At 39.6% G+C, this 27,046-nt stretch overlaps 1 long non-coding RNA gene across 2 annotated transcripts; it reads right to left on the bottom strand.

The window, feature by feature from the left end:
* On the bottom strand, window positions 1-25,345 carry LOC139793545 (uncharacterized). 2 transcript variants are annotated; one of them, XR_011724645.1, is made up of 3 exons: window positions 25,107-25,345; window positions 24,690-24,825; window positions 1-1,522 (listed from the first exon to the last, which is right to left on the bottom strand). It is a non-coding gene; the product is annotated as an uncharacterized lncRNA (long non-coding RNA). The 2 variants fall into 2 exon arrangements; XR_011724646.1 differs by lacking the exon at window positions 1-1,522 and adding an exon at window positions 23,522-24,036.
* Between the last annotated feature and the right edge of the window lie 1,701 nt (window positions 25,346-27,046).

Genomic DNA, 27,046 nt, shown 5'->3' with positions numbered 1-27,046 from the left:
TGATTCATTAAAGCCTTTTATTTCTAAATTCTCTCCCAAACTCCAGTGACAGCAGTCCCAGGCACCCCTTCCCCCTACCCTCTGCTCTACACCCCACGGGATGTGGTACCCACTGGTGTCAAAGCAGTTGCTTTGAGTAACAAAGATGTGGCAATCTAGAATCCCTACTTTCACCTCTCCATTAGCCTGCAGCTAAATATCCCAGTGCAAACCTTCCAGAAAACTACCTCTGTACTGTTCTTGTTTGCAGCTGGTCTGGCTTGATCAGGAGTGTCTCAAATAGAGAGGAGGCTGGTGCTGGATTTTGGCAGCTTTGTTAATGTTTTATGTTTTCCCCTTCCTTTTTCTGTTACAGCTTTCTGAAGTGCTTGCCAGAAAAAATGCAGATTGGGGTTGATTGCTGCTCCTCACATCATGTTGGTGTTCCAGAGGAAGAACTGTGTTGGTTTTTTTTGTTTGTTTTCTTTTTTTCACCTGTCTAGGTACAGCATATACAGTTATATCTATAGATGTAGAAAACTAAAAGGTAATATCAGTGCTAATGGTAAAAATAAAATGTTTGTGGTTCTATGTCCCATTTTTTAACCCACTCTAATAGAATAATCTCCTGAGAAAAATATTAAAATTAAATGGCTGGAGGGTGTGCAATTTCTGTTAAAATCATGTGTACCTCCACTGACTAATCACACGCAGGAGTTTGTGCTGAGACTCTTGTCTCACACTGCTGTTTTCCTCAGGTTTACTGTGGGTTTAGATGATGCAGCTCAAGTTCCTCTGTTTTAATAAGTTGCTGCACCTTTGCCCAAGGCTGTGATTGAATCTGTGGGCAGTTACTGCGGTTCAGCTGACACTTGGAAACTTATTATACTGTGTTAACTTGATTTTGAATTTACACCTTGGGGGGTTTATTTAACACAAATACTGATTTTTATGGTGTCAAACTGAGTCAAAAGCTCCAAATTTCACTCAAGTGAAGAAAATTCCAAACCTATGAATACTGCAGTACAAATAGGATTGAGGGTGCTAGGTAGTAGGTAGAAATGCTTTCAAAATCTAAGCAGATTTCATTGTACCTGTTGGAAATCCATACCTGAATTTCAAGCTTGTATAGCATTAGGAGATAAGAAGTATGACTGGAGTTTTGTGTTATGTAGAGTAAGTTTCATAGCAGCCCTGTGACACCCTGGCTCTATCAAAGACAGTTTGAGCTATTTACCAGAAAACTTGTGGACAGACCAAGCTTTATAAAACAAAACAACAAATAAAAAGTTTATAAAACTTGTTTATAAAACAAGAGTTTTCAGGCTGTGGAAGAATTTATGGAGCATCTTTGGTGCTGGTCATTGCTGACAGGAGGTATCTGGTCTGACTTCTGGAAAGCTCTCATTTTTCCTGGATGGATGGTAATGCATGGTCCACCTGATGACTGTTTGTGAGGAGGGTCCCGGGTCTGATGGCACAGCTCTGCTGATGGTAGATTCAGATCCAAATGTCCATGCTGCATCTTGAAGAATCCCAGATACTGAAAGTAAATGAAAGATCTTTCAGAGATTTAAAATGTGTCATTCTTCCAGCAATGATGTCCATGAAATGACCAGTGTTTTACAAAAACACCTCACCATCACTGCTGTAATCTTTGTACCTACTTACTATCATAAGGGATGATTCTCAACAGTGTAGAACAAACAAAAACAAATCTAGGATGATGTCTGTTTGGTCAAGGGCCATAACAGTCTCACACCTATTTGGATTAGGTAAGGAAGTGCCATAAAAAATTCACTGTGGCAGTGTAGGCTGTAGCGAGAACTATAAATATTTTCAGAATCACTACTGTTATTATTTCTGGCTACTAAATGCTCTTCAAAAAATTAAGAAGAAAAATAGTAATTTTAAGTGTTAACATTGTGATGCCAGATCTCCATCATTAGAACATGCCATACAGACACTTATGAGAGCAGAGTTAGATAGGGAGAGTGGGAGTAGTTTTCAGCCTCAAGACTAGAATCAACGGAGTCCCTCCCCCAGGCAGTCTGGGGTGGGGTTGCAGCATCCTTGGGCTCCTTCCCTCATCAATCTGCCCCTGAGAGATAATCTTTTCCCTTCCCCCCAAGCACTTTTAATCTGAAAGGCGAGTGGGTGAAGCAGGAGTGGAACGTGGAGGGCAGATGAATTAATAGTGGCAAGGGCATGTTTTTCATATACTCTAACCCATGTGTACAGTTCGTAGGAGTAATAAGTCAATCTCTCTGCCTAGTGGGACAGAGGGTTTTAAAAACATCATGGCTGAGCTGGGAGGAAGCTTGAAGACAGGGCATGAAGACAGAAGTTGTACAGGGAGTTCATGTTCCAGCACTTCTTGTAGCATCTATTATTAGAGTTCTGGCTTGTCTAAAAATGTTAAAAATAAAATGATGTTGCCTGGTACAGCACTGGATTCAGAGAGAGATTAATTATTCTGTTCTGGATTTAATTTAGGTGTCCTTACACATCCTAACCTCATGGAAGAGTGGACTCTCACCCTGCACAAGAGAAATGCGCCTTTTTTTTTTTTTTTTTTTTTTAAAGTTTAATATGCTTTTGATCTATCATGCAATCTAGTGCTTGCAGGGGGACCTGGAAGGTTCATTTGTATTCTATAAAGCCACTTTTTGTGCATGACACACTTGTGCATTGTGATGTGAAGGTGGCTGGACCAGGTAACCATTTGGAAGGGGCTGCCACAGTTCCTTAAATATTTGAAGTTCATGCGCACTCATTGTCTTGGATTATCAGCTGATGTAAATCAACAGAATTTCTCTGCTTTTATTAAAGCTTACCTGATTTCAGTAAGGCTTTGTCCATTTGTGTTCACAGTATTCATTAGATGCCAATATCTGATGAATAACAATTAAAAAACCCTATCAGACCTCTGATAGCAATAATTGGGAGGACACTACCTCCGGCAGGATACAACTCAGCATTTAGAAAATTTTCTCCCAAATGAGAAAAGAAATCACAAGGCAATGAGGCTGAAAAATCTCGGAATGTGTTTACAGGCTCCTTTAATTCAGTGCCATTTCATTACATTGCCAAAATTAATCACTGTCTTCAGCACTGTCTTGGCTTCTTATTTACTGCTAACTTGATCTCCTTAGCAAGATTTTATTGCTTCCAACCATTATACTAAGATCCCATACAGATTGCAAAGAAATGAATAATGCAAGGATCAAGTAAACAGGAACTTAAGCATTACATAGAAATCTGTTAAATGTAATGCCTATTCTATTAAATATATGGTGTATGTGCAGTCTCAGATCCTTATGGTCTAAATAACTGGGTTCTGTGTTAGCTACCAAGAACAAGAAGCACAGATGCAATGGCTAAGCAATGCTCTTTGTAAAAATAACAACCTGAAAAAGGGAGTGATCTATCCACAAGCCTAGCTGCAAACATGATGTCCCCAGCACCACTAGCCAGGACACTCTGTAGAAACCCAGCTCATCCCTGGTCTCTTGGTTTTGTCATGAGAAAAGCTATCCCAGTGTGGGAGATGGGGAGAACTGAGACAGCTCTTTTTTGTTCAGAACCTGGGTTTGGTCTGGATTAGGCTTCTGAGGCTCTGAGTATAAAATATTCCTTACTGTGCTCAGCCTCTTATCTCTCAGAACTTTCTACTTGGTCCCCCATTGCCCTTTGCCAAGGATGGGGCTGTATTTTACTCTGTGTGTATGGTGTCTAGCACATTGGGACCCTGACCTTGGTTGGATCCTTTAAGCTGCAGTGCATTTTTCTTAAAAGATCTCCCTAATAAATGCTAGGATGTAATAATTGCATATGACCTAAATGTCACTCCTTCCAAGAGCTTTGGAAGATCGGACTAAGCCCACCTCATTTAAAAAAATCCAACAAAACCCCCCATGAAATTAATAAGAACTCAAAATATTTTAAAGTATTTTGAAAGAGTTTGTGCATGGGGAAATTGTGCCAGTTGCTTCTGTGTGTCTTGGCTAGATATAACAGATTCATAAGAGAAGTGCTCACACAAGGAGGAAGAGTTGTAATGAATGAAAGCTGTATGGCTGAATCCTTCAGAAAATACCCTCCAGTGCATCAATGAGAAAGTGGGAGTTGACCTGGCTCAGACAGGGAACCTGTTCTGATATCACAAAAGATAGCTAATGATATTAAATCACTTTCTTTCCCCATGTCAGCACTTCCCTCTCAAGAACTTCATTGCCTCTGATTATTAGCAGCCCATTTTAATCGGGTAGTGATGATGAGGCCCTTTGACATAAATAGGTGCAGCTCCAAGTGGTGGTGGGGTTGTTACTAGTTCTTGTCCATAGCACAATAAAAACTATCTGTATGTTTAAGATACAAATGCACTAGGGACTAGAAATGTGATTTAAAAAAGACATTTTGCTGTCCCAAAGGACAGAACTCAAGCTCAAGCAGAAGTACTATTTCAATTCCAGAGAAGGAAGAGAAGGTATGGAGATAGACCTCTGAAGCCTCAGCTGTGGCCATCTCTGCAGCCTGTTCATAGCCAGCTTGCAGGCACTGGGCTCTTCTTCTGCAGGTGCTTTGAGATCCTTCACAGATAGTCTATGGATGAGGGCCACTAAAAATCATCACATTGTATATTTTAAAGGGAGGGCACAAGTTGAGAGATTGTTGCTGTATGAGCCACCTGATAGTAATCTTAAAAGATATATTTTGGAATCATAGGTACCAGCAATCAGGTCTTGCAAGGGCATATAATTATTGTGTAATAATTTCCCATTTGTCATACAGGGTTACATGCTTTCATAAGGTGTGGAGTTGCTTTTTACACAGCATCCATATAGCCTGAGGCACCTGATCCTGAGTGAAATTGCTGCACAGTAGAATAGTGATGTCTGAATAGACAAATAACTCCATTTCTGTTACCATGTGATAATCTTTTTAGGTTTTTATGTATCCTAGTTCTCAGAAGGCTCATGGAGATGATAATTTTTCTCTTTCACTCTGCATGTGAACTTAGATGGTTGGGAAAAGCTGTGTGTCCCACAGCTGGACATTCTGCTGACTGTAACACACAGAAGGTGGCAGATCAAAGGCGGAAGTTACAAGGATGAAATATGATGCATTGTTGGGAAAGAACACGGTCTGCTATTAAAATAAAACATGGAGCCTTACACCAGAGAGGTTTGGAAATAGTGATTTAAGTGAATAGTTCCATGATCAGCAGATTAATGAAGCAGCCTTTTGATTGAGCCATGATACTTGTTTCTTTTTGTCTGACCTGGAAGAAATGACAGACATTGGAGATGGTCCGGACCTGCATGTTTAATTGAAAAGTCAACAATTCTTTAAAAAACAATCTGAAATAAATTCCATACCCCTCTGATGGTGGGCTGAAAAAGTGGCTTTCCAGGAGGCATGCAACCTCAATATATGTTTTACACAGGCCTCTTATAAAAAAAAGGTTTCCATGAAGAGCTTTACCTTGCTATCATATTTGGGTGCAGCTGGAAAAAATGCTTTGAAAAAGTTGACATAACCTTTGTTTCTTGACAGAGCAGAAAAAGACAAAATCCATAGATGGTAAGTGAAGTTGCTTCCAGTTTTCTTGGAAAACTTGAAGCAATTCAAACATATCAACGAAGAAAGAAGATCAGGGAAGGCATTTCTTGCAGAAGGAATTGGTTGCTCATGTGGTCAGCTGATTTAGCCTTAGGACATGATTTTTCATGGTGAGAACTTCTGAATAGATCTCGGTGCCAAAACCAAACCTGTGATCTTCCTGACCATTTCTATGCAGAAGCCTCCACTCCTTTCCTGTACCCCTTTGCCTCACCAGTGCAGCTGCTCTTCCTCCACTTTGTGACCTTTCAGCTTTCTTTTTGAGGCCAGGATGCTGAAATTCTGCAGTAGGTAAGAATTCCATGTTTCTAAATACTGTTTTGGTGGGGTTTTTTTGTTTGGTTGGTTTTTTTGGTTTTGGTTTTGGGGTTTTTTTTCCTTTGTTTTTTTATGGTTTCTACTCTCAAGAACAGAGCCAAAACTTGAAAATGTTGCTCAAATTTATCTTAAAACTTAAAATACAAATGCCAAGATAAAATGCCCTCCAATGCCCTTGGAGCTAAGAGAATTATTTTTTTCAGCTGGTAATGCTGAACACTGAATTTCTGGTGTCATGGACTTCCTGGCTGAAATTCTTGGAAGGGACAACTGAGTGTTACAAAGTAGGAATGAACAAATGCATTGAATCTCTGCTGTACACCAACTGGCTTGCTGTCTCTTTCAGTGTCAGCCATTGACATATCTTCTATTTTGCCTTTGACTACTCAGGCATGAAGAACAAATAAATTCTAACAACACTCCACCACTTTGAAAGAACGGAGTAAATACTGGACACTGCATCTTTTTTTTTAGCTGTCTGGTCTGAAATCCTGGCTTTATTGAACTCCATAGTAAAACTCTGACTTCAATGGATTTTGTTCTTAGAGTCTTACTGTTTTTGTTCCTGATGAGTCCAACATGGCCCTGCAGGTCACATCTTTGTAAAGCTCTCCTCCCACAATTATATTTGCCTTGGCTGTTTACATTGTCATTTATTTTCAAAAGGCTGCAGCTCTTCTGTGCTTTTATGCAGTCTCCCAGCTTGGCCCTGAACTGGTGCTGCAATAGTTAGCAGTGTTATCTTGAAGATACTTTCTAACATAAAAGGTATGTGCAAAAAAGATGTTTGCTCATTTTTTAATATAAAAGGTAAGTGCAAAACTCTTATGACACTGAGTAACTGTCATTGGAACTTAATTTGGATAAGCACCCCGAGGTGAAGCTTTCATCTCAACTAGAGGTGAGTTTGAACTTACTAGAAGCAGCATCACATTTTTGAGAGGTTCATATTTGCATCCATGATCTTTAATCTTTTGAGTCTGCAAATTTTGGCTGGAGACTTTCCAGGAGGAGTCATTGCACCTCCCACTGTAGGTTCTACTGAAAGTCTTGCTCTTGAGACTTTGGATAGAGACTCTATCCAAATCTCACAGAACTTGGGCTGGATCTTATTCTGAAGGCAGATAGAAGTGTTGAAAGCTCAGCTGGGTATGTCTACATGCACCTCCATCATACTTTTGTTTAGAATGAGATATAACCTGAGAGTTTAGCCTGTCATAGCCTGTGGTTTCTAGTCTAGCAAGTCACACCTTTACGCAATGTAGACACATATCCCTACATGGATAACACCACTGCAGCTTCACAATGCTGAGTTCCCCTCTGGGCACAAGCTAATGAAGGTGAATCAGAGCTTCATCCCGACTTGAAATGTGCTAACAAACTTTTCCAGGCAATTCTTTGCAAATGGCTTCTTCTATTCCTGGCACTGTGCCGAGTGTACCAGACAAGGCAAAGTTTTTTTACTTATTTTCATCTGGTGCTGTGCACTCCACTCTGGGAATTCCTCCTCAGGCTGAAGCTTACCTGAGCTTGCAGAAAAGAAGTACAGTATTAAAAAAATATATACTTTGCAATAACAACAAATGCCATTTGGTTTACATGCCAATTAGCTAACGGTATTGTCAATACACCAGACCCATAGTAAAAGCAATTAACTCCACATTAAGAGAAACACAGTGAGCCAAGCAGTGTGTCACCTTATCACATGATGAAGTAAGAGACCAAATTAGCAATGTAAACAACAGGTCCTCCATTTGTTTTCTTTGTATTTTTGTATGTATTTCTCTATATTTTCTGGTATGCTTAATTATTCCTGTGTGGATATCATGGGAAGGAACTGGCATTCAGTACTACATCTTAGACATGTAATAAAGATTGTAAGTGAAAATAAATAAATTGTTTCAACTTTGCCAAGGCAAAGTCTGAAAAGGTGCAGTTCATTCTGTAATGAATCAAATTAAATTATATCAAATTGTATCAAATTAATCTTTCAGAGCCCTCTGTCCTTAAAGAATTCTGTCAGAGTACTCTTCTCTTTCATTATCTTCATTATCGTGACACCTAAATATATAAAGGCCTAATGTTGACTCATTAAGCAAAAGAATGTTTATTTCCACAATCACTTGCTGTGAAAATTGAACAAGTTTTAACAAAATAATGTAAGTAGATCAGTCTTCATCAGATAGGAAAATTTAACAGACTCACATTGCACTGAAAAGTTGGGGAAGAACAAAAAAGCAGAGTAATGGTACAGGTGACACAATGAAACTACAAAGAAAAGAGTCTTGGTAGTCCTTGTGAGGACAATCTGGAAAAAACTCTCTGTCTATAATGTGTAGAAGATTTTAAAAATGCTTTGTGGTCTGTCTGTCCTGGAAAAGAAGGAAAGGAGACACAATTCCAGTGAACCTAAATATGATGTTTCCAAGACCAGGACAGAACGCCAGTAATGATTACGTTTGGCTTTTTTTCTCAGCCATAATGTTTTCACTTAATGGATCAAAGAAATTATTCTCTCCTCATTAGCTGGTGGCATGCTGCAAATTGCTTAAACCCATTTGTTTGGGGAAAGGGAGATGGGGTCTTCTCTCAACAATCATTTTGTCATGCAGAAGTCATGGCTGCCTCAGAACCAGATGCAGTAAAGGAAGAGCCCACAGATAATGAAAACAACTGCTGCCCTGGATCAAACCACTGGTCTCTACCCCTGCCTAACACCCCATCCTTCAGAGAGTTGACCTCTCCTTCCTACATCATGCATGTCACTAACCATGGGATGGTTTGTGTGTGTGTGTCCATGTCCTCTCTCTCCATATTCCCATATGGATAAACATTTGCTGCAACATTGCTCATGTCCAAGAGCAGAATGAGCACTTTTCTTCCTCTATATGGTCACTAGGTTTACCTATTCCAGAGATATCTTATTACCAACAATTTACAAGGTGAAAAATATCATTCAAAGTATCCACTTTTTTTCCCAGAAGTAGAGGAATTCATAAAATGTCTATCTATTGAATTACCTGTATCTGGGATACCTGTATCTGGGATGAAATATCATAAATGAAGCAATCACAAAAAAAACCCCACCAAACCAAAACAAGTCAAATTGAAGAAAACTTGAGAAATCACAGAATGTCTGGATGGAAGTAAAACCTGGCTGTCTTGGAAGCATGAGGGAAAGACAGCAGTGTGGAGGTAACGTAGGGCACAGAAAGGGACTGGGAATCATTCAAGCTCAGAGCTCTAAAATGGAATGAGAAATAAATTAAAAAAAAGCTGATTTAAGGATAGTACTGTTTTCCTTCTTCTAATTGATGTCCTTCATCAATATCAGCAGAAGATGACTCATTATGTGCATTTTAAAATTCTTTTATGACCCAACAACTTCCATATAGTTTAACTCAAGTCACTAATGATAGGTATTTGCAGAGCAGCCACCTCAGAGGCAGAAAAATTTACTACAGCTTTATCAAACAATGATTAGCATGTTTTTTAAAAACAATATAGGCACATAAAAACACACAATTAGCTTTTCTTTTCACATTGAAAGCTGAGAAAACGTCAACAGACCTCATAAAATTTTGATTTCTGTGTAAGAGCAGCTGAGCATTTTGTGTAACGAAGAGCATCACCAATAATCAATTCCATTTTGTTCAAGGATTGTCCCACTTTATATTTACTTTCCAGGAATATTTTAGCAGCTGATTTCTACTGGCAGAGATGTTTTTGAAAGCCACCGTCAATGTGTGAGCATATATAGGGAAACCAAATTTAAAATTTGTACTTGTGCCAAGAACTTATTGCACACATGTTGTATCAGTAAAAAAGGCAGAGTCCCATCTGATTTATCTGACCAACCCAGTTCTTAGCCATGCAGTTCCAGTGTATGTCGGGATCGTCTCAGCAAACTGTTGCAGATTTCCTAGGATTGCATTTTCTGCCAGGTCAGACTCTTTGGAAATTCCTTGGTGTGTGTATTTTCCAAGGCATAATTACAGACTATTAGATGTGCTTGCTATCCACCCATACACACAGACGTGCGTAACTGCGTTATGCAAATGTTGACCCTAACACTGATCAGGTTGCTTTGCTTGGTGCCCATTTGCGTATCTTGGTAGCTCTAAAGAATGAGCTCCAACTCAGAAATTGCCTTCTAATTGACACCCTGGCTGTGGCTCTTCCGCCTGCCTCCAATCCTATCAGAAATCTGGGGGAAAGATCAGATGCTTCTCCAAACGTTGGTGGTTGGACCCAGCACTGATTGGAACTCCTCATTTGCTTTCATTATCTGATGGGTGACAAGTCTGAACAGCTCGCTGCTTGGTGTGTGACTAAATCCACCACAGGAGCTCACAAATCCCAGCCTTTTGGAAGTGAAAGCTTCCTTTGGCCGTAGTTCAAGCTTTCCTGTCAGGACATTTCAAACACTCCCATCACAGGAGTTATTGCTCATATGGGAGCAGGTATGTTAACACATTCTTGGCATATTGCCAAGCAGTGAAGCACAGGACTCAGTGAAGATTTTGATTGATTTGTGTTTAGTTTTTTTTTTTTTTTTTTTTTTTTTTTTTTGAAAACCTCTTTTAACAATGGGTGATCAGTGGATACTGGGAACATTTTATGTCTTGTGTACTTCATCTGTTTATGCATGGAAGGCCAGAGTATGATTTGATCACATATATACTATGGTGGCCAGCACAGGGAGTGATCATTTGAAAACAGAGGGCTTTTCAATCCAGCATGAGAATGTTTAATGGGATTTGAAGTCTAAATGCTGAAGCTGTCCAAATCTGGACTGAAAAGAACAGACCCATTTTTAACAGTGATGGTAATTCAACAAGAGAACAACTTCCGAAGATTGTTCTGTATTGTCCATCATTAGGAAGCATTCAAATAAAATAGGAGATATGATCCAGCTTATTGATTTTCCACCTGTGTTTGGAAGACTGCTGCAGATACATGAGCTGCTTTAAAAATATTGTAGAAAAGCTGATCCAGCAGTAGGTCAAAATTTCTTCTACCTAGGAGAAGTCTCATGGTAACTTTTAAGTGTTTTGCAAATAATAGTAAGGAGATTTAAAGCAATTGTGAGTAGCTCTGTTTCCATGGCTAGACCCCAAGAAGGAATCAGTCCAGAGAAGACCTGTGGTATGCATGGGATATATTCAGGTGACTGCAAGTAGAATCCTGGGTCCTTAAAATCTAAAATTTAGAATTTTTTTAAACCATGCAGTATAAAATTTTGTTGTATTATTTTCTTCCTTTTTCTTCATAATTTTGAATGTTCCATCTTTCTGTGATCTTCCATCTTTCTTTTTGAATGTTCAGTCTTTCTATGATCCTATGATCTTAGTTCTGGTGAGGAACAGACACACATGTAACTTGTGAATGTAAGAGCTCTGGAGATGTTTGTCAGTTTGCAGGACTGGGAACCTTCTGAAGGATTATTTACTATATTTAAGTAGATATATTTATTTCTACATTAGTGACTGCATAACATGAAAGTGTGAGTGTCTACTAATATTATGATGTTCTTAACTTCTGTCAGTCCTAAAATTATCTATAATGATCTTTTTGTACTTTAAACCTTGTTTTCCCCCCTCATGTGGTTAATCCTCTATTTCTGTATTAAAATATTAGCACACTTTGGTTAAGAATGTTCTATTTAAATGAGATGCTGTACTATTATTGCAAGGGTGGAGTAGTAAAGGATAATAGAACAGTGTAGTCTTTATCAAGATATGTTAAATTTACTGAAACATGATGACTTTAACAAGCTCAAATAGTAAATGAAGCCATTAGTATGTGGAATAATTTCATTCTTGTAGCCCCACTGAAGCAGGTGCTGTATAAACACAGAACAAAGGGACCCGTCCCTGCCCTTGAAAAAATTTATTGTTGCAAGGAAATAGGTTAAAAGCAAATGTCAAACCAGCTTTTCCCTTGTTCATTTAAGTATTTTGAATGTACCAGAAGTCAGACAGAATCACAGAGCAACGCATGAAGTACTCGAGGGACCAGTTTGTCTTAGGAGCCATCACTGTCTGTCAGGACTATCTACTTCCAGCTAGATGACATAAAAAATTAATGCAGAGCAGATGACTGAAATGGTTGTAAAATACCAGAATTAGTACCCAGGATTTTTTAATGTTTTTATTTCAAAGGATGCTGTTTCTATGTGGAGATTTTGTAACCTGCTCCAGGCTTGTGACAACTGGGATAGAAATGTAGCTGAGTATTGACATATATTTGGGATTTTTAGCAGATTTTCCTACTGGTTCAGGAAGAGTGACAGGAAGAAGCAGAGGAAGGTCCAGGGTTGCCTTCTCACTCCCCAAAGAGTTTCAGGCAGTAAGTGGGCTCAGTGAAGGACTGTAAAGAAGCCTTGGGAGCTTTGGATACTTCTTGGATTGCCCCAGGCGATAGGGCCCTGGTGAAGCTTTGGAAGCTTCATCCAAGCCTGAGGGAGATGGATCAGCAGCTGTTTTGTCTGGATGCCACCTGCAGAACTTGTGCTGTTGCAGGTTTGATGTTAAAAGTGAAATAAGCTGATTTTCCTCTTGTAGAAGTTCAGAGTGTTCTTCAGGTTCCCGTGGTAAACATATGGCATGCTGACATCAGGACCAGATGGGAGATGCCATGGATAATTTTAGAAGATAACGCAGAACTCATTGTGAAATACAGGCTATTAGAGCAGAGAGTGCCAGGAGAGAAAAGAAGCATGTATCATCATGCTCTCTCCTCAGAAAGGGGAATTTGCCCAAACACTGCAACAGGAATAAGTCTGGCCACCTGCCCTCGCTGTGGGGAGAGCAGCCTGATGGCTGCACACACCATGATGATGCCTTGAGGTTGTTTCCTCATGGTCTGGGCAGCAATGAGGAGCTACCATCTCCTCTAAGTCCTTCCCACCTTCCAGCTATCTCATGTTCTGTGAGATTCTGCTGTCTCCAGAGCTCTCAGAGCCATAAGGCTGTGTAGGATGGTTTGTGGGTCTGTCTCAGAAAAACATGGTTTGTTGGAGAGTTGCAGAAATTATTTTGAAACTAAAATTGAATCTGTGGGTTAGCTTTAGATAAGTAAGAAATTATAGGAAATTAAAACCTTTGATTTTTTTCATCTTAAAAGAAATCAGAAATTAGAAAAATTGGAAAAATGGAAAACCAAGAACATGTAATAAAATCTAAGTAAAATATCAGTAAAATGAAGGAAAAAAAATGTTTGAGGCAGAACAAGACATCTTCATTTTACAACACCCCTCCTTCCAGTGATACTTAGTTATTTGATTTTATTAAGCGATTACACAGGGAAATATGTTTATAATATGAACTGTGCAAATATGAATTGTGCCAAATGTTAAATTCATCTTTTGAAATAAAAGGACCACACTGTGCACAATTCTGGGTACAACTAACTGTTCTGTAGCTGTTATCTGGAAGGACAAACAGCCAGACAAGAATCCTGACCCTAACTTATTGTATGCATTTTTGGTAACCACCCAGCTCTGAACAAAATGACTGTTCCCTATGTGCTGTATCAAATCCTGTTGGATAATGTTACTTATCCTGATAGGTATCAGTCGCAATTACTGTCTGAATTCAGGTAGATGTTACTATGTCACTTGGAACAATAACAAAGAAAACAAAATCCTTTTCCTCTTTGAGTGAAGATTACATCTTCCCAGCAAGGGAAGTGAGTCTATCACATGCTTCAGGACGTTCATCTTTTTTTTTTTTAGGGAGGTTTCTCAGGTGCAGTCTGCCACATTCAGAAATGCAGTTTCAAATGCATGAACCCTTTCTATGCTTGCTACTGGAGTTTAATAAAGCAGACCAAAGTCTTTTGCTGGAAACCCCTACTTTTCAGGTAAAAAATACTATGGTGAAGCTGACAATGGATGTTGGAAGTGAGAGGCTGACTTACCAGTCACTAGACTGAGACTAAGATCAAAGCCAATAGGAAAAACGCCTGCATTGTTGTATGCTCTCTTTTGGAACGTGACACATAGGAAGCTTCATACAAGAAGCTGGATTTGAAACATCTCTGACATCTGGGGCAAGTAATCCAACACAGTTTTGCAAGCTCTCCACAGGCTCATAGAGCTCTACTTGCCAGCTCCCATGCTCTGTGCTCCTTCTTCTCCCTGCTTCCACTCATGTATCCCATTGTTTATGTCTAATGCCTCAACAACCTCTTTTAGGAGGAGGTGTATTGTGCTTTATCATGTGTAAGATGAGCGTGGCTACTAGCAGTCTCTGAGCTCTGGGATTCCTTGAGATCCCCAGAGTCCTCTAGGAAGCTGCTGGACCGAGTCAGCTCTATAAATCAGTTTTCCCCTGCAGGCCAGTGGGAGCCCTCTTGAAAATCAGAACATGTATATACCTGCTGAAGTAAGGAGTATAGGTATTTGAAACTACTGGCTGGTGCTTCTTACTGAGAATCCAGTACTGGACTCTAAATATTGCTTTCCTTCCCATATGCAAATTGAAAATAAATATTTTTATTGGTTTTGTTAGCCCTATGAACTGTGTTCAGCTCAAATCTAAATAAAGGCTTAGGAAAGAGACTCTCTCTCTACCAAAGAGGTCTTGGATAAACATCTATGAAAGAGTTAACAAGGTCACTTTCCTTGTGTTGTTCATTAGCTCTGTATCTGTCCCAGCCATAAATTGTGAAAACCACTACTTAAAATACTTCCAGGATTCCTCTGTGCTGCCCACAAGCTCTGTTGCATATGTAATAATCGCACTGCTCAGAACAGAAGAGTAATTCAGATTGTGGTTTTTAAACTGTCCACCCTTACTGGCAGTGTTGCATGTGGGGCAGCCTCTGGAACTGTGTCCTGAGGCAACCTGTTTATCTGAAAGCTTCACCTTTTCCTTTGGAAACGATGCATTGCGTTGGTCTCTTTTCCATCAGCTCTCACCACTGCTCAACAGTTTCACAAGCATGAAGAATTACTGAAATTCAGCACATGGAATTCATTTTGAAGAGCCACATGTAAGTTAAGAAGAACCAGAACACAGCTGAACTGGAGACTGTTTAGGACAAAGTCTCTTTCTCTTCAGAGACAATCTCTTAATTGTTCATACAGAGTCTTCTACATTGAAACTCCTACTGGAAACACCTCTAGTACTAAAACCATGCCTACAGCCCCTCTCTGGCACAGATCCCCTGTTGTTAAACTCTTTTGCTGTCTAAAAGAGGGGGTGGATGCATCCAGGTTGCCTGTTGGGAGTGGACAGTCGGCTGTGCAAGCTCCAGGGATGTTGTTTAGGAATGTGCTACTTGTCATGGGCCAGAAATGTGCAAGGAGCCATTCCACAATTAAACAGTAGATAATGGACTTCTGGTGTCCTGCAATGCTGACTACATTGGGACTGTTTAATTGACTGGCATAGACATAGGCTTTTTACCTGTTACCCCTAGAAGTTAACATAAATGCTAAATGCTAAAAGACAAGCTCCTGGTACCCCTACTTTGCAATATGTCTTATTCCATGATTGGTAAACTGGGCTTGTCAATCAACAGGAGTAGCTGTGACTCACAGCCCAGGTTACTCATGGGTTTTATTGACAGACTATCAAGTAGAAAATATATAGTGGAGCCAGAACATTGCAACCCCAGATCAGGTTTTTCTTCTCTCAATTGCATGTTTCACCCACAGAGCTGAAGGGCCACACTTTCTGTCTTCATGTCACCACTTTGGATATGCCAGCTGGGCCAATGTGGGAAGGAGAAGTGGAAGAAGTCCCCAAGTGTTCTGCTGGTGTTTAAATTGTGCCTTGGAGAGGTGAGAAACCTCTCAGGCTGAGAAGGACCTGGGACCTTCTATTCCCAGGAGTGTAATTTAACTATTAGGCTGCCATCCAAAACGTGGATGGAGTCCCTTTTTCTAGTGGTTTTGTTACAGTTTTGATTTTCAAGGACACTGGTCTCAGAAGAGGCCTTGATGCTCAAGTGCTTTCATTGTGTGGCCTGGGCTAATGCCACAGGTGGATGGATCTTTTGTCTACCTCCTGTTTTCACTGGAACAATTTCCTACCCAAAAGCTCAAGAAAACTCCTGGATTAGCACCTAAGAGTCCTGAATTGCCCTTGGGAGGTGTCTGATCTCGTTTTTGCTTGTATTAGGAAGTCTGGGTGTCTCAGCTATTCTATTAGCTCCAATGACCTACTTCTTAGGCATCAGAAGAGATAGGTCAGGCACCTGAAGATGGATCATATAACTCACCTCCCACACCAGACTTCTACCAACACAGCTTTATTTTTATACCTGCATTAGAGCACCAGTGATCTAAACTGGCAGACTCTGCTCTGAAGGATTTATTCTGTCCTGGATTTGGATGCATACAAGCAGACAAGGCTGTGTGTGAACCCTGGTCACACCTGTATAGCGTGCTGGTTTCCAGGATTTCACACACAACATCAGTAAATGTGCCCTCAAACAAGCAGCAAACTACCTGAGCCATCAGGCAGTCACTGGGGCCTGCAAATTAAGTACAAAGACAGTCCCAAAAATCAGGATCATAAATGTTTCAGGCTAATTTATTCTGTAAAGCTGTATTAATAAAGAAGTGGCTCCTCTGTTAAAACATCATCTGCCAGGGAGCAGCCCACAAAGAATTACAGCAGGTGATTTTTATCTCTTTCCCACTCCTTCTCATTCCATGAAAAAGAAGGATTCATGCAGGAAAGTGCTGACACATCCTTAATCAGAGGTGTGTGAATTGCTCACATCAGTGTAATTTTATTATTCTGTTGCTGGGATACTTTAATAATAATAATAACAATAATAATAATAATAATAATAATGGTGATGATGATCCAAAACCTTATTGAGTCATTGAAGGATAATGCTTTGTTTTCAACATTTATTTTTTTAATTTATTAAAGAAGACTGTTAAAGCTACAAGAACAGACAGTGTACACATTTTCTATAAATGAGCAGGGAAATTCATAAAGAAATATCTTCCTGCAGTTGGTACAGTAAACACCCCGTAGTACCAAAAATGATCCAAGTGGTATGAGCACCCTGGAAAAGATTAGAGACTGTAAGGAAGGGAGTGTGTTACATGAACATCACTGTCTATTTGGGATATGGTGATAGATTGAAATCTAGCCTGACCTTTGGAGCTGGGTTTGGGAGGGTTCTTTTGCATGCTGTTCTCTGGCAGGGCTCAAATTTGGCAATTATTTACTTAAACAAACAAACACAGAAAAATACCATCATTCAGGAGGGGGACCTCATGTAACTTCGGCTACAAATGAATTGCCCAAAGCAGTTTTGGATCAGTTGACTCCTAAAAGACATCTTCTCTGTTTCTGTCATATTAAAGCAACAGTTCTCCTGCTTGTGGCCCATGCAAGATTATGATGTTTAATCTGTTTGTTCGCTTAAATTGAATTCTGGCTGGATATACAAAATTTGAGACTATTTTTATCTTGCTGACAGCCAGTCATATTTACTTATAATTACTTCCTGAGGCTGCCACAAGAAGACTGCCTCTTTTACCCTGTAACAATTCAGGTGTTTAAAAAACTCATTTAATTCCAAAACACAATAATCACACCACGGTAATGCAGATACTAACCCTTGTTCTCTGTGTACTCTCTTGACATGAGCTAACGTGGGATCAGTAAAAATTTTTTTAATGAGCAAGCTTCGAAGTCATGGATGTCAGGTTTAAGTGGAAGCTACAGGATTGGGATTTGTACTTTGTTCTATGAGAGGGGGAAAGGTATTTTGGAAGAAATAAACCTAATGGCAAAATTGAGTAACTTGTCATTGAAATAGAATCTCATTGGAACTACAGAAGACAAAGTGGTTTAGGTGATACTTAAGTCTCCATCTGCAAGTAAAGGGACAGAGAAAAGGGGTTCAAGCAAAGAGGAAGTTTTTTCTCACAAGATCAGGCTTGGGTATTGTTATATTTAAGAGTTTTCAGTTACTTCAAGTGGAGGAAGGTATGAATGAAATTGCACTACAGAAATTTAAAGTGTTTAAAATTTAAAAAAACACAACAAGCTGGAATACAGTAAAGAGGATGTTTTAGTATTAGGCTCACAAAAGGAAGTTTAACTGTAGAAGAGATTGTGACTTTGATTTAATGCTGAAGAACTATTTAAGGGGAATCTTCAGTGGGTTTCTTCAGCAGAGAACAGGTTACAATGAAACTCTAAACTTTGACAGACACCCAGATTAACCTGTTTTGAATTTTTCAGCCAAATCAAATCCAAGTCCACTGTGACTTTTATAGTGACCAGGTAGTATACAGTGATTTGGTAGCCCTGACCTGATAGAAAAGGCAAAATACCTTCAAGGAGTTCAGGGTCATGAAAACATGTGAACTTTGGCTCAGAGACCAGCTTCAGGCATTCCTCATGCTGCAACAATCAGTTCACCGGCACTAAGTCAGTACCTAGGAAAAGACACTCAGAAGATATTACCTGACAAGTTTTTAGGTGAAGATGACAATGACAGCAACTCCATATTGAACAAACATTTCAGAGTTGACAGACCCCACTGTAGAAGAAGACACCAGGGCTGTCTACACAAGCCCAGTCCATTTAATAACTTTACAATAAATGCCAGTACATGAGCTGTGATGTTGCTGAAAAGACTGGCATTAAAACAGGAGGCATTGCGGTGAAAAGTAAGTGTTTATCTTTATTGCAGGATGTATTTGCATTTTGTGTATAGGAAAAAAAATAATCTGGAAATTGCAACAGTTTATTTTGTGTTGTGAAAACAAGTACTGAGGTAGAAGTGTGTCAAGCTTGCACTCTCTTGAAGAAAGTATTTTGTGAAAGAAAGGAGGACTAAAATCCTTCAAGACACACCTAAGGACATATTTCAGAGCATGGAATGCTCTCCATAGGGTATAATCTGAGAGTTTACCATAAAGCTGCTTTCTTCTACCCTAAAGCTAGAAAAGGAGAGCTACAGGTAGAGACTGATAGATCTGTTAAAAAGCTGGGTAGAAATGAAAGCTAAAATCCTCGTTGCGTAAGCACATAAGATGGGAACATTTCTACTGCAGACAAAGAGAGATATTTTTCTAGACATATTTATGTCTTTGGAAGACAACGTGTCTTTGGGACACTGTTTGCATATGGAAATGAACCAGAAACCACGACACAATTTTCTCTGTATATGGAGTGTAAACATTCATTGAGATGACAGTTTGATTAGGAATAGAGGAGCGGAAGTTCAGACAAAGGCTCCAGGCAAGAAAGAAATTTTAGGCTAGAATAAGCTAACAAAGATTTGCAGACTCTGTAGTAGGGATAATATATTTGGGAGAAGTCAAGAAGTAGGTTATAGCCAGCCAGTCCACTACCAATATGACTGTCCCAGTAAAGAAGAAGTAGAAAGACTGTATTGAGCTTTTACACATATCTACAGATGCATCTAATGTCCTCAGACCATCAGTCAGGAGCACTTAGAATAACATTTATGACAGAAGAAATTGAGCACTGTATTTCCATATATAGAACTTTGGAGTTTCTGTAGTAGCTAAATAAAACTTTCTTTAGGTCATCAGTAGCATGTATAATAAGTGTGGAAGTAATAAAGGAAGTTTACTCAGAAATGACTCTGTACCCAACAGCCATCCCTTTTACAGCCCTCTGAAGTGTGTAGGTGAATGACACAAGAGCCTGGGCATTAAAATGGATGCAGACCTGAGTTACTGTGAGTTACTGAGTTACTGAAAGCAAGGCATTTTTGGAAACCACCAAAACCATCATTTTTCTCCCTTTTCAGAGTGGTATGGTCAAAACTGCAGGCTACTGTCTGCCAGAAACAGCAATAAGCTTCAAAAACTTCTATACATATTAGAATGATTATGAAATTATAAATACTGGAGCTAGAAAGAGACAAAACACTTCTTCGTCTCTAGCTCTTTCTCTCTAGTTCTAGCTGTATTTTTTCTTTTTCCACTTCTTTCTGTTTTTCTTTCCTTTCCTTTTCTCTTTTCTTTTCTCCTTGTTGCTTACTTGTTCTCTCTTACTTTTGTTTCCCTTGTTTTCTTTGCTTTCTTTCCAAGGCATAGGCTGCGTTTTGAATACTAACCCAAAGGGAATTTTCTTCTTTTCTGAATGCAGTCTCCAGAATATTGCTGACTAGTCTCTAGAACATTTTGCTGACTACAGCCAGAGGTAGGTTCCATGAACATTAAAAGAAACTTCTCTGCTTTCAAGAGAGGTGTAGGCTAGAATTGCCATATCTACAGTTTGGACTGAGGGCAATATGTAAATATTGTAGGTGATTAGCATACACTGGCCAGGATAAATATGCTCAGGCATCTGAGAAATGTAATGGTATCACATTATGCCATCTGAACACACCCTAAGAGATCCTGGCAAAACCATTCATTCCTTAAGCTACTGTGTCTTGTGGTTACATGGTGCAGGTCAAATTCTGACATGGGCTTCCAGGTATGTCCAGAGCTTCGTACATTTTGTGACCATCTGAGTTTCCTATTTTTATTTATTTCTTTCTGGAAGAAGTGGCTTCTATTTTATTATGTTTTTTCTTGCAAAGATATAATGTAAAAATCTTGACAGCTCTCTCTACTGGTTTTCTACAAATGCTGTTACATGGAACAAAGTACATACTTAGGTAGTAGAATAAAAACCATAATGTCTGCAGGGGGTCTTTTAAAATTAGGCATATTTCATGCTTTCCTGGAAATGAATTTCTTTCTACCCCAAGATCTTTTCTATGCACAACACTATGCTTATCAGTATCTGCTTTTCTAAATCAGTCTTACATCTGAGACTCTTGCTTGCCATTGCTCTGGGTTTCCCCAGCATATTATTTGCAATATTTCTATAACTCCATTATTATACATAATTATATCTTATTAATGATAAGTCTGCTACATGTTAACATTTACCATTGCAGGAGGCAGGAGCTCTTAAAAACCGACCTTTCATCTAGCTCAAATTAATATGACATATATGTATAGCACCTCAGAAAAAAGCTGACTCCATGAAAGTTATCTTATGCAACTCCATCATGTAATCTGCAAGACACCTCATAACTTTACAAATATTACCTTAAGCTGACAATGCTAGGGAGACATTTTGTTCTGGAATAAATCTAGGTTACACCAGGATTAAGAAAAAATACATCCATTCTCTTCAATTTGCCATGGTATCATAACTTTACACAGTCTGTTGACTGAACACTCCTCTTATTTACACAATTAAAATCCTGTGAGTTCATTGTGATTAATTACATACATGTCTCTCATTTTGCCTCCCATTTGTTCTCTGCTTAAACAGGTAGTGCCTGATGAGGACCTGATCTAAAGGGCATGAAATCATTACTAAGATGTTGAGAATTTGGGGCCTCCAGCACAGCGCAGGGGGAGAAGCCATCCAAGAGGAGCAGTGTCAAGGAGGAGATATTGTAGAGGAACCAGGGACATCAAAAAGGCTAAAGAACTTGGAAGGAAATGAAGGAAAGAGTCTGCACAGTCTCCCCATGCTTCAAGATGTTGCAGGGCTGGTACAGTCAGAAAGTAAAGGCTATGCCAAAATGTTGCAGTCTAGCCCTAGGTGGGAGATCTCTGCTCCTCTCAGCAGTCTCTTTTTCCATCTTCATTACATGTCCATGAACTTCTCTCCAAATTTGCCTCTTCCTACTCCACCTGTTATTAATCCTGTGGCCAAATTCCTTGATAGCACTTAAAAGTCTTCTGTGAGGCTTTGCTTAAATGATTTACTGTACCATGAGGGCCTCCCTGGGAGGTGGTTGCAGAGTTTGAAATGGCTGCATGCAGTGAGGGACTGGCTTGTCTGTGTGAGGAAAGACATGGTGGGAGAAGGATGAGTAGTCTGTAAAAATGGGAAGTCAGTACTCAGACGGGACCTGTATTTGTGTGCTTCCAGGCAAAGCAGGGTCACTTAGGTAAAATATATAATTTGGAACCTCTGTATGCAGAGAAGACCTCTCAGCATGGTCTTCCTCATTGTCCTGCTTAGTGTAGGATCTCTTATCTAGGTATCTTTGTATGTGGTAAAAATTTGGTAGACAATTTGTTGCTAATCAGTTTATAAAATAGATAAAGATACAGAGGCAGTGGGAGAACTAAGTTGCTCAGTTCAGCTCATGTGAAGGTGAGTGGTAAGAAAAGTAGAGAGTTAGAAATCTAGCAGATGAATTTCTGCTCTGTAGATGTGTGCAATATTTTTCAGACTGCATATCTGTAGCTGATCAATAACACATTCACATGAATTTGGCATTTCACCATTGACTCCACCAGACAGGATCAAATTCCATTAATGCTTTAACCCATCAATGCAATGGATTGCTGATTATCACTGATACACCTGCAGACTGAAGTGCTTGGCTGTGAATACAAAAGACAGGAGTGTAAGGATATGGCTCAAACTAAAGGCTCTCTTGGAAGATGGGCTCCAATGAGGAGTATTGGTTGGATGAAGACCGGGTCTCTAGAGATGTGATGTCTACGTTTTAGTACACCTAGGGACATTAAGATCTGTAAATAAGATAGACAGAGGTAGCCTGCTAGTTGATCTACACTCTCATAGAATCATAGAATCATTTCGGTTGGAGAAGACTTTTGAGATCATGGAGTCCAACCAAACTAGTTTTTGTATCTAAATGCTCTGTTCTTGGTACTAAATAATCAATAGTTTGCTTAAAAGGGTTTCTGATCACTACATATGCCATTGATCATAACTTGCTTCAGGAATAAACCACCAGTGCTACTCCTGAGTCAGATTTTGGGGCTGAGCATACCTGGCATCCAGGCTAATGTGGCCTTCAAATGGGGCTCAGCTTTTGACAACCAAGAGCAGCAGTGGCTCAAATCCCAATGGTTGAAAGGGTGCAGAGTAGGGAGAGATGTGGAGAGAGGGAAAGCTATCCCCCACCCTGTTACAGGCCCAAAAGAGGGCTCTTCTTCTTTTCTGCTGGTATTGCTGATTGTATTATGAGCTTAAAAAAAACGTGTTGTGTGCTGCTGTTCATGTGGCTGCTTGTGTAAGTGTTTAAAATACAGGCAGTTAGTATTGTATTTATTAACTAATAATATGCACTTATATAGTACCGTAAATGTCCATGGCACTTTGCAGGTAACAATATTCCTAACTGTCAGGAATCTTAAGTCTAAGAACTTGGAAGACAGCCAAATGATATAAGCAGTTAAGCAGTTACTGTTTATGCTTGTAATTTAGTTTGGTCCTTTTGATTTGCCTTCTAGAAGTCACTAAGGGCAGTGTCTGCATGACTCCTGTGACTGGGACCTCTGAGTGACTGAAGTAAAAGTGTACAAATACTCTTGATATGATGCTTTTAAAGGAATCATGGATGATTGTGCCCTAGCACAGCAGGGTAAGGAGCAGTTCTGCAGGGACCACTCACCTCCAGTGATGGCTGGGAGTTTTAAAGAACAGAAGAGTAAAAATATCTATCTGTGTCTTGTGGTGCTTTGGGCCAGAGGAAAATAAGGCCTGGTAAGAGGATAGCTAACTCTTTAAACACCACTGAGCCGGAACAATAGTCCACACTGTATTGGTCAGGAGGTGTAAATTTCTGCCACTGCCTGTGTCCCCTGGCATGAAGGAATCTAAAGAAAGAGAAGGAAGAAGATGGATGCATGCATTTTTGGCAAGAACAACAGCTAGCTCTGGCTTAATGACCCTAGACTACCTAGGGCATAGGAGTAAAACAGGTTTAATTAGGCAGCAGGGGTAGGGAAATCGGGAGATACAGCACTGCACAGAGATGATGCTTTTCTCAGTTCTGAGACTCATTTTGAGAGAAATACATGTCTTTTGCCAAGCCCAAAGGGAAAAGGGCTTAGCACAGGGGTGGAGACTTGCTCTCCCCACAGATGGCAGGGATTCAGGAGCTACATGGCATCTGCGCAAGTCCCATACCAGACACTCAAATCAGAGAGAGGTGAGCTGGCTATTCCTGTCCACTTTTTGTTTTTTTGAGGGCAGAGAACCTGTTGAGTACAGCATACAACATACCCTGAATGGTCCTCTTCCTCCCTCCTACAGCAAAACTGCCAATGCCGTGCTGACTTGGGAAGCTTCTGGAGAAAACTTTTATGGTGAGCAGGACTTGTCCCTAAAGCAAAAGGAAAGTGGGAGAGCTTGGCTCTCCCATTGTTGCTATAAAGAAGAGAGCTTTGCTGCTTCTCCTTGGCTGGAGGGCAGACCAGCATTGCACAATCATTTCTGGTGGTTCATGAGTTGTGTGGTGAGGTGTCTCTTTCTTGTTCCCACCTATTTTAACCCTTGTGTTAGTTTTTTTTCCTGTTTTCTCTAGACTCGTTTCTTACTGCTTCTCCTAGAGTGTTTGCTTTAGATAAATATTTTAAAAGCAGAACAAAGAGTGAATTATTCTGTGTTTCTTTGGGGCTTATGATTTTCAGGGTGGATGGTCCTGTATACATGAAAAATTGGCCAGGAAATTTAATGAGCTGCAATGAAGGTAAAGTTAAACGAACGCTAATGGAGAAAATCATTGAAGGTGTTCTTTCAAGGATTAGAGGCTGCTTTATCATAGGAGGGCAATTTCTCCCTTTAAAAGACCACATCTCACCTTGGTTAGCAGACTGGATGGACCTTGAGAGAAGATGTGAGTAGTTCTGAAGTTGGAACAGGGTTTTCACTCAAGATAGGAACAAAAGAATATAAACAAACAATAGATTTGTTACATTTCTTTAAAAGTTAAATCTGTCTTGTAGAGGTCTAAATTGTTGGACTGGTTTTTCTTACCTTCTGGTTTTGAGCTGACTGTGAACCTCATGAGATGACTTGCTCCTGTGCATTCCAGTGTTTTAAGTAGGTAACCATTTTTTAAAAAGTCTTTTGAGGTCAGAGCAAGAATTCCAAGCCTTTTGAGGTTCCATGTCTAAAAGGCAATTTTTAAAGAGGAGAAAATTCACATTTAAATTGTGTCTTCATATTCTGCTTCAGTAAGTCGTCAGGTTCATGTGACCCAAGACCACATGAAGGGTTCGAAATACCTCTTTTTTGTCTAAAAAAGGATTGTGCAAAGATATTATTTCCTTACCTCCCAGATCTGGGCTCTGAACATGTTTACACTCATGACTGTTTACTTTATCGAATACAAATAAAGTGGGTTTTGTTTACTGTGTTCTCCTACTTGCATTCTTGCTGCTCTTGATTTACCTCTAGAGGAACATGCTGAATTTCACTCTGGTCCCTGTATCATTGGTAGATCAGTCTGAGTCTGTAAATTGCTTTGCAGAGTAAATCCTTGCTCTCTTCTCCTCCTGGCTGTAGCACCTCTGTGCTGTGGTTCCTTTTGCACAGTGGATTTCTGCCTTCTGGAAGGATGCAGATGACACACAAGAAGAGGGGCCTATGGAGGAAAGAGAAGATCCAAGAAATCATGCATATGGACATATAACCTCAAATATTAATACAGTTATTCAGTACAGGTCTCTCTTTAGTTGTTTCATTCATACTGCACTCAGGGTGCAATTTAAAATAGTACCTCTGTACCTTTGACAGGCAGAATGAACCACAGGTCTCTTTTGAAAACCTAATATGCCTGGGAAAATAAATGGTATAAACTGTAAACAAAACACCTTTCAATGATGCATTGATAAGAAAAAACTGGTATTACAGCTTTCTGGGAAATAAGTATCATTCCCAGTAGTGATATTTTGCATATTTAAGTCAGGACTGGGAACCACAGGAGATACAGAGCTTTCCTGTCAGGACTTGATTGTAGAATTTGTACATAGTGAAAGCATGCCAAACCCTACCCTTATTAACCGTTTGACTATTCCTACAGGCCCATACATATAATCTATGTGGTTGCAAAACAGGAACAGTTGCAGGACAAAGAACATATTGTTAAATTAAAGAGTTTCACAGTTATTGCCTGCAGTGTGCGGGGGAAAAAAAATGAAACATAGCAGGAGATTGTGAAGGCAAGTATATAAAGCTGAAAGAAAAGAGAATGCTGAGTTCAAGGAACTCACAGAGTTCCTGCTTCTGACACTGAGAAAGGAAATGAACAGTTGATTCAGCTTACTCCTTTCTTCACTGAACTATATTGTATTTGCCTTATTAGTTGGCAGTGTGCTTTGATTTAGAACAAAATATCAATTGAAGAAATGTCTGACATAGTTTGATGTTGCACCTGTTTGCTTACCCTAAGCCCTAGTGTTCAAATAATCTTCCACTCCTGTCTGATGGATAAATGGATTTATAGATCCTGTTTTGTGCCTGCTTGTGCACGTGTGTCTCTAGCTGTGTTCTAGCTCTATCTGTTGAAAACATTAAGTTGTTTTTCCAGTGTGCTCACTATCTAGGAAAAAATGTTGTCTGACCAAACAGCTCATTACTTCCCCATCTGTGATTGCATCCATTTTGCATTAGTTCTTATAGAAATTATAGTAGTTTTTCTGTGTTGCTTACTACTATTGTTATAGAGCTTTGTCTGCCTCCCTGTTTTTGGCATTAAGCAAGCAGACAATTTAGCAAGTAGGGACGAGCTTACTTCCTACCTTTATGCTGGGAGATATTTCTGTTACACCCCAGCCCTATGACAGAGTCAAAATTCCTGTTTCTCTTGGTTCTCAGCTTTTTCTAAATTTATACTGCAGTGGGATCTGGGCATCAACAATCTCTGCTGACTCTAGTGACTCCAGAGGATTGTGATCCACTGTGCAGTTGTTAGAAAAATGGAAATCTAAAGATTTGGCATCAGACCCCCAAAAGCAAAACAGTACCAATAGGGATAACACTGGCAAATATGAGTTTCAGGAATGGTCTGTAAAATCTGCATTTGTCATCAAGTTCAAATCCACATATTTTAAAAATTTGGGATACACATCTAAGAGGAGAAAACCATGTTTCCATATCATTTAATATACTTTATTATTCCTACTTAACATGTAGTTTATGATCCTTCCCTTAAAAACTCCTACTCCTGATGTCACCAAGAGCGATTGAATCTGACAGATTCTGTCACTTTGCCCTTGCAACTTCAAGTTGCAGAAAGCAGTTCAGTTTTCCCACTTTGCTATTAGGCACTTGCATATGACTTTGATCATCACTGATCTATTCTACATGCAGTTCCATCAATGAAATAAGAG

The sequence above is a fragment of the Heliangelus exortis genome, chromosome 2, assembly GCF_036169615.1.
Source record: "Heliangelus exortis chromosome 2, bHelExo1.hap1, whole genome shotgun sequence".
NCBI lineage: Eukaryota > Metazoa > Chordata > Aves > Apodiformes > Trochilidae > Heliangelus > Heliangelus exortis.
The sequence above is the reverse complement of the archived record's forward strand: the minus strand, read 5'-3'. Positions and strand labels throughout refer to the sequence as shown.